General features: G+C 45.2%; 1 protein-coding gene across 1 annotated transcript in view; it reads left to right on the plus strand.

Moving 5' to 3' along the window:
- The window catches only part of LOC308068733 (uncharacterized protein), a 79,588-nt gene that overhangs the window by 21,683 nt on the left and 44,235 nt on the right, over positions 1-13,670 (plus strand). The window lies entirely within an intron of this gene.

Raw genomic sequence — 13,670 nt, forward strand, 5'->3', positions numbered from 1 at the left:
AAGATCCAGCTTGAAGTTTAGTTTTATCTTAGGTGAAGGAGGAGTTTGCGTTTCAGAGGTCTCCCATGTCACATGGACTTCCTAATCACAAGATAAGGAGAAGGGAGGACTCCACCTCCATCCCCTCTCTGGTCTGTCAACCAGCCACAGATTCCCTAGGATGCTTCATTTAGATCAGTCTGCTGTACTTTTTCTGGCAATGGTTATAATGGCATTTTAACTATTTTATACATAAATGCTTTGTTATTCTTCTGGTTTTAGCAGCTTGACTATGAATGGAAGGAAAAAATAGAAGCAATGAATAATCCAAATACTTTTACTCCTGTTTGATCTTCCCTGCTTTTACATCATTTTTATTGCTCTTTCCACCCTGCATAGATGTAGACAAATGTTTCCTCCAGCATCTGCCCACCCAGGAACCGATACCAACAAAGGCTTGTGGTTGCTCCACACACTTGTATTAGTAATATTTTGGCTAAGAGTAGTGCCAGTCGCAGGAGCGTCTTGTGCTCAGGACACATCTGTGATTGCTCTTGCACTTGCTTTGCCAGAATGCTAGGAAGGAAGATTGCCTCAATAGTTCATAGCTTCATGGCTTAGGAAAGCGTGCTACCGCTCCTTTTTTTAGACCCATCTTTTGTGCACCAGAGCTGAGCAGCCTCATTCACTCTGTATAAGAGAGAGTCCTGCAGGAGTACAGTATGCCAAAGATTAATTGGCTCCCAGATAATTTCATGGTGACGGCACATGGAATTTCCACGGATAAATCTGTGGGTTCTGGTTTTGACCGTGAGTCTGTGGCTTTCCCATTTGTGTACTGGACTGTAAGAGTGCACAGTAGGGGAAATGTTAATTTGGGCATGGAAGGTTATTCCTTTTGCCAGTGGCTCAGAAGAATGGAACTTAGTATTTGTGCATCAATGTAAACTCTCGTTTTGCAAAAGTCTTGTTTCTTTATATAGAGCAGTGGATACGCCTTTCCTTCCAAAAGGCAAGTGAGAGAACATTGCACTTATGACTTGTCTGTTTTTGACTAGACTTTGAGAATTCGGTACATTTCAAACTGTGCCAAGTAGTGTGTGTCATGTATCATTCCCAATTCAAACTGCTTGGTTTCACAGCTTCATCATTTGCTCTATACAGTTATTGATGTTTAGTGGGTTGATTCCCTCGGGATAAGGGAGCAAATTTTTTTGCTTCCTAGTCTTAAAGTTTCCTCTTAGGAACGATAAAAGCTGACTCCTGATACTTTGACATTGCCTTTGATACTTTTCAAATCAGACAAGGTCTTAAGTAAGTATTGTTTGTCCCTAGTGGTTTAGAAACCCTAAGTCAGAACCTCAAAGACTAAAACATTAAAACAAAATTCCTTTTTCTACATCATCTCTTTCTAAATCTTTTAGGGCTTGTTCGTTCTCTTTCCCAAGGCCTTACTGAACTGTAACTTCTAAACTGTTCTTTCTCACAAGATCACTGCCAGAGCAGTATCTTGAATAAAATATTAGATATTGCAAAAGTTGACAATGTTGATTGTGTGGGGTGTTGTTATTGTTCCCTGTGCTGATTCTAAACATAAGTGGTGTTGAACATTGCTCAGAGTCTGATTAAAATATGGATATGCTCATCCTCAAGGTGTCTATGCAAGAGGAAACTGCCTAGGCTGAAGTTCAGGCAGATGGGATGGCCTTGCTGTGAGTTTTCCAGCTATCAAGATCTAGGCTGTACGTAGAGCACGTTGAGCTTCTCCCTTGCATACGCATTCTCTAGCAGGGGTAAGGTCAGGACAAGCATCAGCATGCTTGAGAAAGATCGTTTCCAGTCTTATGCTGAAGGTATGTACAGTTACGGTAGCCCATGATGTCAGGGAAAAATAAATCCTGTGCTGCTGTAGCTCAGTTTGCACTTTAGTTTTCTAATGGTTGCGATCTCTCAGGCCCAGCTGCTGCTGGATTTGTTCCTCTGGACCATTCAATGTATCTATATTGGGGATTTTATTTGGAACTGGAGAGAAAACGTGATCCCTGCATTTTCACCCCCTTGGATCGAGGGCTGGATGAATTTTCTATATTCCTTTGCAGTAGTTTCAGGAAACTGTTTTGTTCCTGGTATCGCTCCATCAGAGTTGCTCTGAAAAGGCGCTCTGGCTGACACGCAGCTCGAGTCTTGGCACTTGCGCCATAAACCCTCCTGCCAAATGCCTGGCCACTGAGTTACTGCTCCTGAGTGCCAGCTGTTTGCTCTTTGCAAGGTGGGGAACTTCTGGGGAAGGGAAGCACTTCATGAATCAACTCCCACGGCTCTGCATACCCACTAAGTCCTAGCCAAAATACTTTCACCCTTACTCACACCAGATACCACCTTTACTCCAGAATCTTTTCCAGCCATCCTGTAGGCTGTTGTGCATAAAGGAGATGAGACTCCAGGGCTTCTCTGAAAAGACAGATGGCTGACCTGAAGCGATAGATGCGTGTGTCTGCATCAGACACTTGAGTTACCTTAGTGACTTCTGTTCTCTTCTGTTCCTGCTGTCAGCTGCCATCCCCGACACAGGGGTGACAGCAGAAAGAGGACTGAGTTACCCATCAGTTTGACTGCAGGACTGTCTTGCAGCTTGACAAGAAACGGCAGCAATTCTCTAAGTGGGTGCTTGGAAAAGCTTTCTCAGCTCTGCTAGCTTTCAGTGGGACCATGCTAATCTTTCATCAGATGTATATTTGGTAGTAAACCAGAAAGGGTATTTCCTTTGGGTCTTTAGGTAGTGGTGGGGATTTGTTGCAGTATGGCCTATTTTAAACACCTTAAAGCATGTATTAACCGGTGTAGGACACTCTAAAATGGCTTGATTTTAAGATTCATGTGTGATGCTGGACAGGACCCATTCAATCATTTGTCTGAACACTTAGACACTAGAAAAATCATACTCAGTGGAACAGGCTGTGTTGTGTTTGTGCTACTGGCATGAGTGGTTAAAATCTGGGTTTCTTAAAGATAGGACAGGTCTGAGAGGAAAGCGATTCCTCGGTCTGCACAGAACTGACTATCAGAAATGAGACTGTATAGCATGCGGTAAGCACATGAGCTTCTGCTGTGGCCCCTGGGCAAGTGAAGGGAGTGAGGTGGGTGCTGTTTGTACCACTGAGATTTGAGGGAGCAGTACAAGATCCCAGGTGGAGTGAACACGTGTGGAGACCCACAATCCGGAAACACCAAGCCTGAAGCTATGAAGATTGATCTGAACCTTTCTGCTGGGCCAGACATGAAACATGTTCTGGCACACGGTCAATGCCAGAACATGGCACCAGTCTGAATCCATGATATTTCATGGGCTGGAAGCTCAGCCTCAGACAATAGGGAGCACAGAGTCAGATCAGATATTCTCTTCTCTCCATAACTATTGATGAGAAACATCAGGTAATGGTGGTCTTACTTGCACAGAGCATTTGAAGGACCTGGCTGTGAGTGTCAGGCAATCCTTGAAGTTCTTGTGCTCTTAGGACATAAGCAGTTTAAGCGGTGCCTGGAAAGGAAAAGATTGTGGTTTTCTTGCTGGTGTGAAGTGCTGAGAACTAACCACCCTATTGTTGCAACACTAATTGTGAAGGTGTAGGTATCGATAGCCCTTTCTACCATATGTCCCGATAGTAAGAGTGGTGTTCTTGCCACAGTCCTTTTCTTTCTTTTCTCATCTCCATGAAATAAGAGTGGTCTGCTTGCTTGTTAATTTTCCTAGATGTATTGGAAGGATATTTGTCCTGTCCTTTGAGTTGGTATTTGGATACCCAGTGAAAGGGATGGGCATTAACGAGCCAAATCCCACTAGGCATATCTTGTCTTCAAAGAGAATCCCAGGGCTGCATCTGCTAGCTAAAAGAAGTATTGCTCAAATATGAATAGGGACGCTTCAGTTGGTTGGTGATGTTGAAGGCTGGTAGGAGTGACTGCAGCTGGCTCATGCTTTGAGGAGGCAATGCCAGGCAGGAATTTGTCACTAAATAAGTGACTGATACTATTACCTCCACCCTGCTCCCCTCCCTCAAGCTAAAGCTTTCCATGGAAACTTTAGCTGCGTTGGCTCTGGCTGAGGCTTCAGGCATAGAAATATCCTTGCACTTCGGCTTATATTCAGGTCTTTAATAAAACGCAGCAGTGAGCCAACCCCTGTGAGCTTACTGTCTGCTTAGCATGGCCTTCCAGTGATTGATGGAAAAAAAAGTTGGCCTTGGCCCCTAAGATCGTGGTAATTATTTTCTTTATGGTCATGCTTAGTAGTCTCCAGGGTGTTCAGGTTACAGAAAGGGGGTGACTCAGCTATATCAACATCTGAACTGCCTTACAATGTTGTCTGTCTCCTTCGTTAACCATGTAAAGAGCTTGAGCAAACTGGGAGTGGAGCTTAGTGCCTGTGGTTAGCTGGGTTAAATCTTGGCCATGGTGAGAGGCAGCTTCTTCTCCCTAACTCTATGATAAAGCATTCACAAGTTTGAGTGGTACGAAGGGTTAGGAACCTTTGTTTTGGAAGGAAATTTGGCATTAGAAAACAGAAAGAGACAAGATGCTTGTTTTGTTCAGGACTGAGATACAGATAATTTCGGGATGTGGTTCTGACTTTCTCTCAACCACAGAGTAGCATTGTATTTTACTCACAGCTTTAATGTGATGGCTACTTGGACTTTAAAGAGTTGATTCAGACAGAGACAGATCTTCAAGAATCTGCAGAAATTCACACTGGGTATCTGTGTCAGAGCTAGAAATAAAACCCATGTCTCCAGGGACTTGGTTGTCATCACTGCAAGGCAGTTCTAGAGGTGCTTGCTTATCCTTGTGTTACAAAAAGAAAGCTAGACTAGAGTGTCTGCCTTGACAGTTTTTCCTTTCCCAGGGAATGAAGGGAGATTCAGTCCTTCCAGTGGCGATGAGAATCGCCTCTGTGTTAAAGTCCATAAACTGCCAGAGATTAAGCTGAACATTATGTACAGATTAGAAATGTCACTTTGCCCAAGAACTGAAGATGCAGGAAAAACTGAGTCGTGGCCTTGGCAGCAGCCTGGAACATACAGCAAGTACTTAATGCTGGGTGTGGGATGCAATGCCATTACTTATTACCATTGCAGGAAAAGCTTCAAGTCTGTCTTGCAAGAATTGGTGGAGGCTTCCTGGGAGCAAAGAACTCAACAAGGCCGTGGGGAATGCTACGGCATTTGTCTAAACCAAACTAGCCACTTGCTAGCCATCACCTTAAATCTCTAAACTTGCTTTGCTCCCCAAGCCAAACATGCTCCACTGCTCCAGGTGAAGTCATGCAGCTTAGGCACTTGAATTAGAAAGTAGGAGACACTCTGTTTTCTGTTTGGGAGATAGAGGTAGAACACACCTAGTAAAAACTTTTTTCATTTCACTGTGTCTGGGTAGGGAAGAATTTTTTTAATAGGCATGACAAAAGATGAGCTGTAATTCTTTTCCCACTTGGAATCTGAGGGGGTAGAAATCACACCTCAGATAAAAAAGGAAAAAAGTGTGTTATTGGACCTGTTGAGGACGTGAAATACTTCTTTCATTTCAGTTCAGCTTCAATGGCTGAGCTTGGAAAAAAAAAAAAAATCTGTAGAAGAAAGAAACATTGTTTTAAATGAAGCCATTCGGGCTCTAAATTTGGAACTTTTCCCTTGAAAAATGTTACAGCGAAACATCTTGAGAAATATGAAACTTAAGACTCATCTGGAATAACTCTTTCCTATGATTTTTTTCATTTTTAATGAGGTCTCTATGTGCTCTGATGGTTTAGTGAAATATTCCTAAACTCTTACGCACCTAAAAAGGTGTCTCTTCCCTGCATTCAAACCAACTTATTCAAAGAATGTTTTTGATGAGGAGAGAAGATATGTGGAGGTATATTTGCATCAGGGAGCACTTAAAGTACAAAGCCCCATCCAGTCATTCTGATCAGCTGGGTGATACAATATAATTTGGCTGAAGAGACCAGCGTGCTGAAGGCTCAGTGCTTTGTGTTTTTCCTTCTGTTTTCAGATTTCTAGCTATGAACATCCCAGAAATTGCTGCCATACTTTGAATGCTCCTGTATCAGAACCTGATCAAACTTTCCCATCACTTATATCCAGGTACCCAAAGTACTTCAGGCCTGTGTGGGGAAAGGTTCTTGGCCAGGGCAATTTGGAGCATCTAGAGTAGGTTTCTGCTGTGCCTTGCCCTCTGCAGCGATCTTCTCTGTCGAGTGATTGGAGAGAGATTCTGACTGGCTGCATTAGATCTCTAGATGAGTGTGATGTGATAACATCCCTGTGAAATCCAGGCTTGAAGAAGTGAAGCTGACATCCGTGCACCCAGGGTTTCACCTCCAGTGAATGAGCATGACATATATATTTTTTTTTTTCTATCCAGTTGTTTTGAGGCCTCTATTTGTTAAAAGCACAGCCACAAGGAGGACATCTGGCACCATGCCTCCAGGGTGACATCATGGACTGTGATTCTTAAAAGGCTGCTACGTGCATGGCAAGGAATTTTATCATGTACAAACGAGACAGTCACACACAGTTACGGTCAACTTATGTGTTCTGTTTCCCAGTGAATATATGCTGTTCAGCTGAGATGCATCCCTCTTGGTTTCATTTGCCAGCAGTTTTCAGCTGACATCACGGTCGCACGAAGGCAACACCAAATAGGAACTGTATTAACCAGTTCATTTTTTTCCCCCTGTGATCCTCAATTGTATCCTCTTCTGTTCCTCTCTGTGTGCTGTTTTATATAAAAAACACCTTAGGCAGAAGCATACTGGGGGTTTGGTTTTACTTTCCATTGGTTGAAGATGGTGTAAGACTGTAAGCATGCAGGCAGAGAGAATGGACTCAAAGGTGGTGCAGGGGATGACGCGACTTGTCATGATTCTTGTAAGGTTTTAGGCCAACCAGGTTGCCATTGTATGTCTAACTTCTCCCAAGATTGCCATCGGGCAAGAGTTAGAAGCAGGACCCTGTGTAACACTTGATGTATATATGAAACCAATCTGATCACACAGTTAAGAAAGTGACTGAAAAGTCCCTGATGAAATGCCTCTGCTGCAGAAGGGCCTGTGTGTGTCCCAGCAGCCAGAGAGGAGCAGTGCTCCAACAGCCAGGAATACTTGGTGTCCCCTGGTTTCCTGGTGAGCTGGTAACACAGTCCTGTCTGGGTACCAGCAGCGGAATATTGATGGAAGCTTTGCGGATCACAGCCTGGGCAGGGCTAGACTGAAGTATTAACTTGCAAAGGCTGTGTATGAATTCCATTAGTCAGACTCAGCAAAGCAAAATTAGCGTGAAACAATAACGGGAGAAAGCAGAAACGCTTCTACATTAAAGAACATAAGAATGGCTCTGCTGGGTCAGATCGCAGATCAACCTGACTTGGCATCTTGTTCCTACCATGGTCCAGGAATAGAGGTCTGGAGAGGGCATGAAAGTAAAGCTTGTACATAGCAACACTTTTCCCAGATACTCTCCAAATCTCCAGCAGTTGTGGCTGGGAGGCTTCCTGAGCTAGAGGTGGTGTCTTTGTGCCAGAGGTGGTTCTGTGGGGGTGGTGAGACACTGGAACAGGTTTCTGGGGGAAGCTGTGGATGCCCCATCCCTGGAAGTGTTCAAGGCTAGGTTGAATGGAGCTTTGAGTAACCTGGTTTAGTGGAAGATATCCCTGCCCATGGCAGGGGGGATGATCTTTAAGGTCACTTCCAACTCAAACCATTCTATGATTCTGTGACTAATTCTCATTTGTATTTCAGAAAACATTTATGCTCTCCTCTAGCACAGGGAACTGTGGAGGACTTTGGTTGTGGAAGGAGTGTGGTGTAAGTAGCCTTCCTGGTGAAGTTGTCATTTGCCAGGCAGCTTGTGATCATGGAGTGCAGGAGGTGCCAGGCTGCTTTCAGTTCCTGCCTGTGGTGCCAGTGCAGGTCTGAAGGGTCAGCGAGTGGGCTGGAGAGGAGATGCTTCAGCCTTATTCAGGATTATCAGGCAGGGAGAGGGCAGCACTCAACCCTTAAACTGGTAAGTAAGGAAACCCAGGCTGTGGTGTATCTATTACCGCAATTGAAAAGACTGCTCTTTGCAGAGGCTGAATTAGCCCTTGAATTAAGAAATCCAGTTTACTGCTGCCACAAGCAGCCTTGTGTGTGCTGTCTTGTCATGAAGTTACCTCGGATGCCCTGGCTTTCCATGTCTGTAAGATGGAACATAACTAGGCTTTGGCTTTCACCAGGACAGCGATGTCCCCAGGGCTTTTACAGGTACTTTGCTGTTCAGACCAAGTCTTGCATTAGGCATCACAGGCTGATGAAGTCAAACACATGTAGGGATAATGCCAAGCAATAACTCTTGCCATATCCCTGAACTGCGCTAGAAGTCACTCTTGTTCTGTGTGGAGGTTTTTCCAGTAACTAACTGGCAGTTAGTAAAGAAATATGTCACCACTAAAGATGCCATTAAACCTAGCCCATTTGTCTGCTGATGGAGACATTCCTTGTCTGGCTTCCTTGTGAATCGCAGCGAGAGTGAAAACTTACTTGCCAGACCTCCTACTCATTTTTTTTCCTGAGAATATTACTCTGTGGTCCTGATGCTGTTCTCCAGAAGCCTCCGAGATGGCCAAGCCAAGAGATCACGAGGGACTTCAGGAGCTGATCCAAAGTCCTACAGTGTCCAGCCTTGTCTGCACCATGAAACTTCCACTGTGGTTTTGGAAGTCCAGAGAGAGTCCAAGCACCAAAGTGACTAGTGTGTAAGGTGCAGTTCACTAGTTTCAGTGGATCACAGTGAGGTCAACGGGATCCAGCTAGAAAGGCACACGTTGCCCCTCTATGAAAATAGTGATATGATGCAAAGAGCTTCAGATATGATTCCCAGAAGCACTGCATACTTCTCTTTTCCATTTTAATCACCGTGAAATCAGCTCTATTTATTACCCTGTTTATCTGCCTCTTTTAGAGGTACTGTAATATTTACTTCCCAGCATGAATTTAGTTGTTTCAGTGCTTAGGACTCTTTGATGGAAGAGTGGATAAGGCAGCAGATCTGAACGGACAGAAAGGTCTTGGGATCAGAGTTTGATTCCAGTATTCAAGAGGGTGACATGCATTTTCCAGGGTGGTTCCAGGAAGATTAGAGTAAGTACTTTGCAAAATAGGTGACTTAATCTTTTAGGATTTTTCTGTGTCTTGGTGAGCTACCATGCTAATAGCAATACTCTTATTTGAAGATTGATGCCCTGCTTTCCTTTTTGTACACTGAACTAAATGCTAGAGCCTCAACCACAAGTCTTGCTTTAATTAGGTCTGCTTCAAGCAGCAGACATAACACACATGCTATGAAGAATTATGGGCTGTCACTGCCAAGGATGCCATCAAATGACTGAGTGAAAGGGAACATTTACAAACAAATAAAACCTGTAATTAAGGGGATTATTAATGAAAAGCCTTCAAACAAAATAACTCACTCCCCCTCAACGTTTGAAGTTATTTTTTTGTAAGCTACTCTTATTATTATTTTTTTTTCAGTAAGCTTCATGGGAAGATAAATATCATGCAGTTCCTCTAAAAAGTGGCTGAAGAAGTCAGCTTCATATGGGTCAGTTCTTTGGGACCTGGAGGTTTCACAACAGCTCATGTCATGTGTCTGTCCACTCCTGCCATTTTGCACAGATGTAGTGAAACTTCAGTCTGCTCTAATTAGCACCAGGCCTGATGAGGAGCTGTGGAGTGGGCCTTCAGGAGTAAGGGGGTGGAGAAAAATAATTCATACAGTTATTTGGTTTTGGTTAGCTAGGGAAAATGTTTGCAGGGCTGGAAAATATGACTTGGCATTTAGTTTCATCTAGCAAACGAGGGTGAATAGCTGGGAGAAAGGGGAACTGGTCTGTTTTCCTGGGTTTTGGATCACGCAGGCAAGAGTTTGCCTGTCATGTCGTCTTTGCTTGCCTTGTTAGGTATTAAGGCCTTGCTGTCCTGAGCACTGAGCTGACAAGGTGAGAACAGTGGTTGCTTACTTTGTTTTGCTGCTGGGAGGTCACTACTTCCTAGCAGAGCTGCAGCAGCGTGTGCCCTTCCCGAGCAGCTCCAGTTCCTTATCCAAAGTAATTGGTGCTATTTCCTAGAGAATCTAGGAACCTAACATCACCAGGCTGTGGACACCTAGTCTGTGTGCCAGAGAGAGCTCTACGTATGCTGGGTTGCATATATCGGTGCCTGAGGAGCAGATGTTTTCTCTTTTGTGCCATCTTGTTGTGGAAAGTGCTGGGCAGACAGCACTCTGCAGTCACTGGAGATCTTCCTTCCTGTGAGAACCAGGTCCTGGCTCAAGGATGGCTAAACAGGTGAGAAATGCCAACAAAAGAGAGGAGGAAAGAGAAGCCCTGAGAAAGGAGCTGATTTCTCTGTAAGCCCTTTCATTGGGCAAGTGGCAATGTTGAGAAAAGAGCCCCCACCTCCTGAGGGTCTGTCTACCCTTACGTTTGCTCTGCCAGCTGCTTGTAGCCCAAGTTACAAGGTGACTACATCCCTTGTCCCTGTTATACAGACCAGGAATGTATTGCTGTCATCTATGTTGAAACCAAGCAGGGCTGAGGGACCCAGTTCAAAGACAATTTTGCTTGTGATAGCACCTGGTTTACCCAAGTGCCTACAGTAGCGTATGTTGCTGCTGAGGAAAAGGGCAGGTCCTGCTGTGCAATTCTGACTGTTCGAGGGTGAGGTGATGCTCCCCTGTGCTGGTGTGCTTATAGGCAGGGCAAGGGAAGCGTATTTCTGAGCTGGAGACAGGCTGGGGCTTTGCTGGGAAACTCAGAGCAGTTTGGCAGATGCTTGGGGGCTGGAAGAGGTACCCAAGAGAGAAAGGCAGAAGTTGATCAGTGTGGAGAAGAGGGAGGGCAAGGCCAAAGTACCTGAGATGGTGGAGGTAGCCTGTGCTCCATCAAGGGACCTAACCTTGCTTTGCGGCAAAGGGAGTCAGGGTCCTGCAGCTCTCCAGTATTGCTCCTGGTCTGATTCTGGTCATGAGCTCAAACAGCTGGTAGAAAATGGATGATGCAGAGGAAGCATCTTTGGCGTTGGAAACAGCAAAAGGCTTGGCTTTTTCCACAGCAAATATTTCCGGGAATCAGGATGGAAAATTTCAGCTGGATTAGGTATGTGCAGCTGGGAGCAGGGACCCTGCCAGTTCCTCCCTCCTTTCTGTCAATGCAAAGGAAAGCAAGGGAATGTGTTTAATGGGATTTCACATGATGCAATTGCATCTTTCTTGAGGTTTGGGAGGCAGAGACCTTGCTGATGACTGTCTTGCATCCAATGCAGATTGCCCCTGAGGGCCACATGCTGCTTCCTCTCTGCCTATGCACTCCAGCTGCAGTTTGCTCCAGATGAAAACCTCTGGCCTAAGGAAACCAGGAAGCTGGGCTGCTGCTTTGATTAGTGAAGCACCTATCTCATGTGTGGCACTGGACAGCTTAGAGGGAACCTGTGAAAGGGAATAAATGGGATTTGCTCTCAGTTAGGGCTCACCGCTCTCTTCCTGCCATCTCTGTAACCTGGTAGTGCCCCCATAAGGTCTAACTCAATGCATAGTCCTCTCAGTACTTCTGAGTACAGATGTCCTGTGTTACCTACCCTGTGCAGCTCCCAAAATGCCTGGAAAACGCACCTCCCGAGTGTGGCTGAGCTGGCCTTCGTAGGAGCGCTGTGTTCACCATTGAGCAGCTTGCAGTATTTAGACCACGGTCTTCAGTGAGTGAATACAAAACTGAGATCCTCATCAAGTCCTCCTGGTCAGGAGCTGTCTCACGTCAGAAGCATGGGCTGATTGTGATACCTTCCATGTTGTACTGTTATAACTCTTGCTTCTGGTGTGGCGTGTGCCCAGCATGGCTGCTGCTAGGAAAGGAGGTCAGTGTTTAAGAGTTTGGATGAAGCTGTGGCAGAAGAGGTCCCAAACCTCTGCAGCCTGGCTCCATCCCTCACTGTACCCAATAAGGCAAGCCCAGAGCACAGGATTTACCTTACGGCTGAGGTCCACCACCAAGTCTGCTTAAGAGAAGGCAGCATCCTCCCACTATTAGGTGGTTAGCTTATTCGGAGATGGAGACAGGCCTTTTGCCTTTGCTGTTCAAACACTTCCATTGCTGGGAGTGTGCCCAGACAGACTGCAGACCAGCTTTAGCTTTTCCAGCCCAACATTTGTGTGGGAGGCAGGGAGAGCTCGGCCTTGCACCTTGAACACCTGCCTGGTCTGAAGGAGGGTTCAGTCCCAGCTTCTGCTCCAGCAAATGGACTTTGTATAAAGTCTGTACGTTTGAATGAGTGCTCCTACCATGTGTTTAAACCCCTTCTAGTGAACAAGAGGATCTTAAGGAAGATAGCAAAGCAAGCACTACGTAAGCATCTTCACCTGGTAGGGCTTTTGACTTGCACAGGAAGTAGGGAGTAGGTGTATCAGGGGTATGATCAGTGGAAAATGTGGACAGAAAGATCTGTGAGTAGCTAGCTTCTTGTTTGGAAATGGTTTCCTGGTTGCTTGCTCTTGACTGTTGGCTTAACTGGAGGGGTTGCTGTCTTCTGTGCTGAGTAGGAGGGGAGGATCGTCAGCGCAGCCTGCTTCCTCTGAGTGATGAGAAGGAGCAATACTCCAACAGACATCTTTCCTTTTTCTCTTAATAGTGTAAGATGATCAGGGCAGCTGTGCTTTATAGTTTCTGGTCTAAACCCATGCCACATTAATTTTGAAAGCTTTCCTATGTCAAATGCTTGTGGTCCCGCCTGTAAAACTCTTGCTTCCTGAGATCCTTGCTTCTAATAGTCCTCTGCACTTTTTTCCTTGGTGGTTGATACTCTCCAGTTTTGCTTCTAGGTTTGCTTTCGCTCTTTCCCCCTGCTTTCTGCATACCCTCTTTGATAGCCTTATGTTTGCTTGAACCTTTCCCACCTGTTAGTATGACCGATGTCCGAGCAGCATGCAGTTTCACGTGTGACTTTGACATACAGTCAACTGAGGTCCATATGCCTACAGCACCGTGTGATTGAGGCTCCTTGTAATTCCACTACTGAGTACTCCATAGCAGGCTGTAAAAGAAAGCAAGCCTTAATGAGAGGCCATAGAGAAAACACTGCAATTAGATACTATTTTTTTTTTCCACCCCCGCCTCAAGTTCAGCCTGTCCACTATTTCTTCTAGTCTGCATGTGCAGGAAAGCTCTCCGTGGCAGCGGGTGCATACAGCAGCTCTCTCAAACAGATTTAAGTTAGTACACGGGAGGTCTGTGGGTTCCCCTTACTTCTGGGCTTGGTTCTGCCACCTCGGAGGACATCACGGTGGGTGCATAGCTGAGCAGTATCCATGGACTTATCTGTGTAAGGGTGGCAGAAGGATGGAGGCATAGTAGGCAGTAACTGTGCTATTAAAGGCTGTGATAGACATATCCGTAGGAATACACAGCTTTGTATTGTAGTCAGATGCGTGAAGAGGGAAAGTACTGAGACAGAATGTAGGATTTGGGTGATTCCCCCCTCCCCACCCCCCAATATGGTTTCTTAAGAACTGTTATTTAAAACCTTTTGGATTTAACAAATCAAAACACAAAAAGAAAGGAAATAGATTTTTTTTTAATTGCATCTAAGCATCTAATAATCTGGCTGCTTT

The sequence above is a fragment of the Falco punctatus genome, assembly GCF_963210335.1.
Source record: "Falco punctatus genome assembly, chromosome: 8".
NCBI classification, from domain to species: Eukaryota; Metazoa; Chordata; class Aves; order Falconiformes; family Falconidae; genus Falco; species Falco punctatus.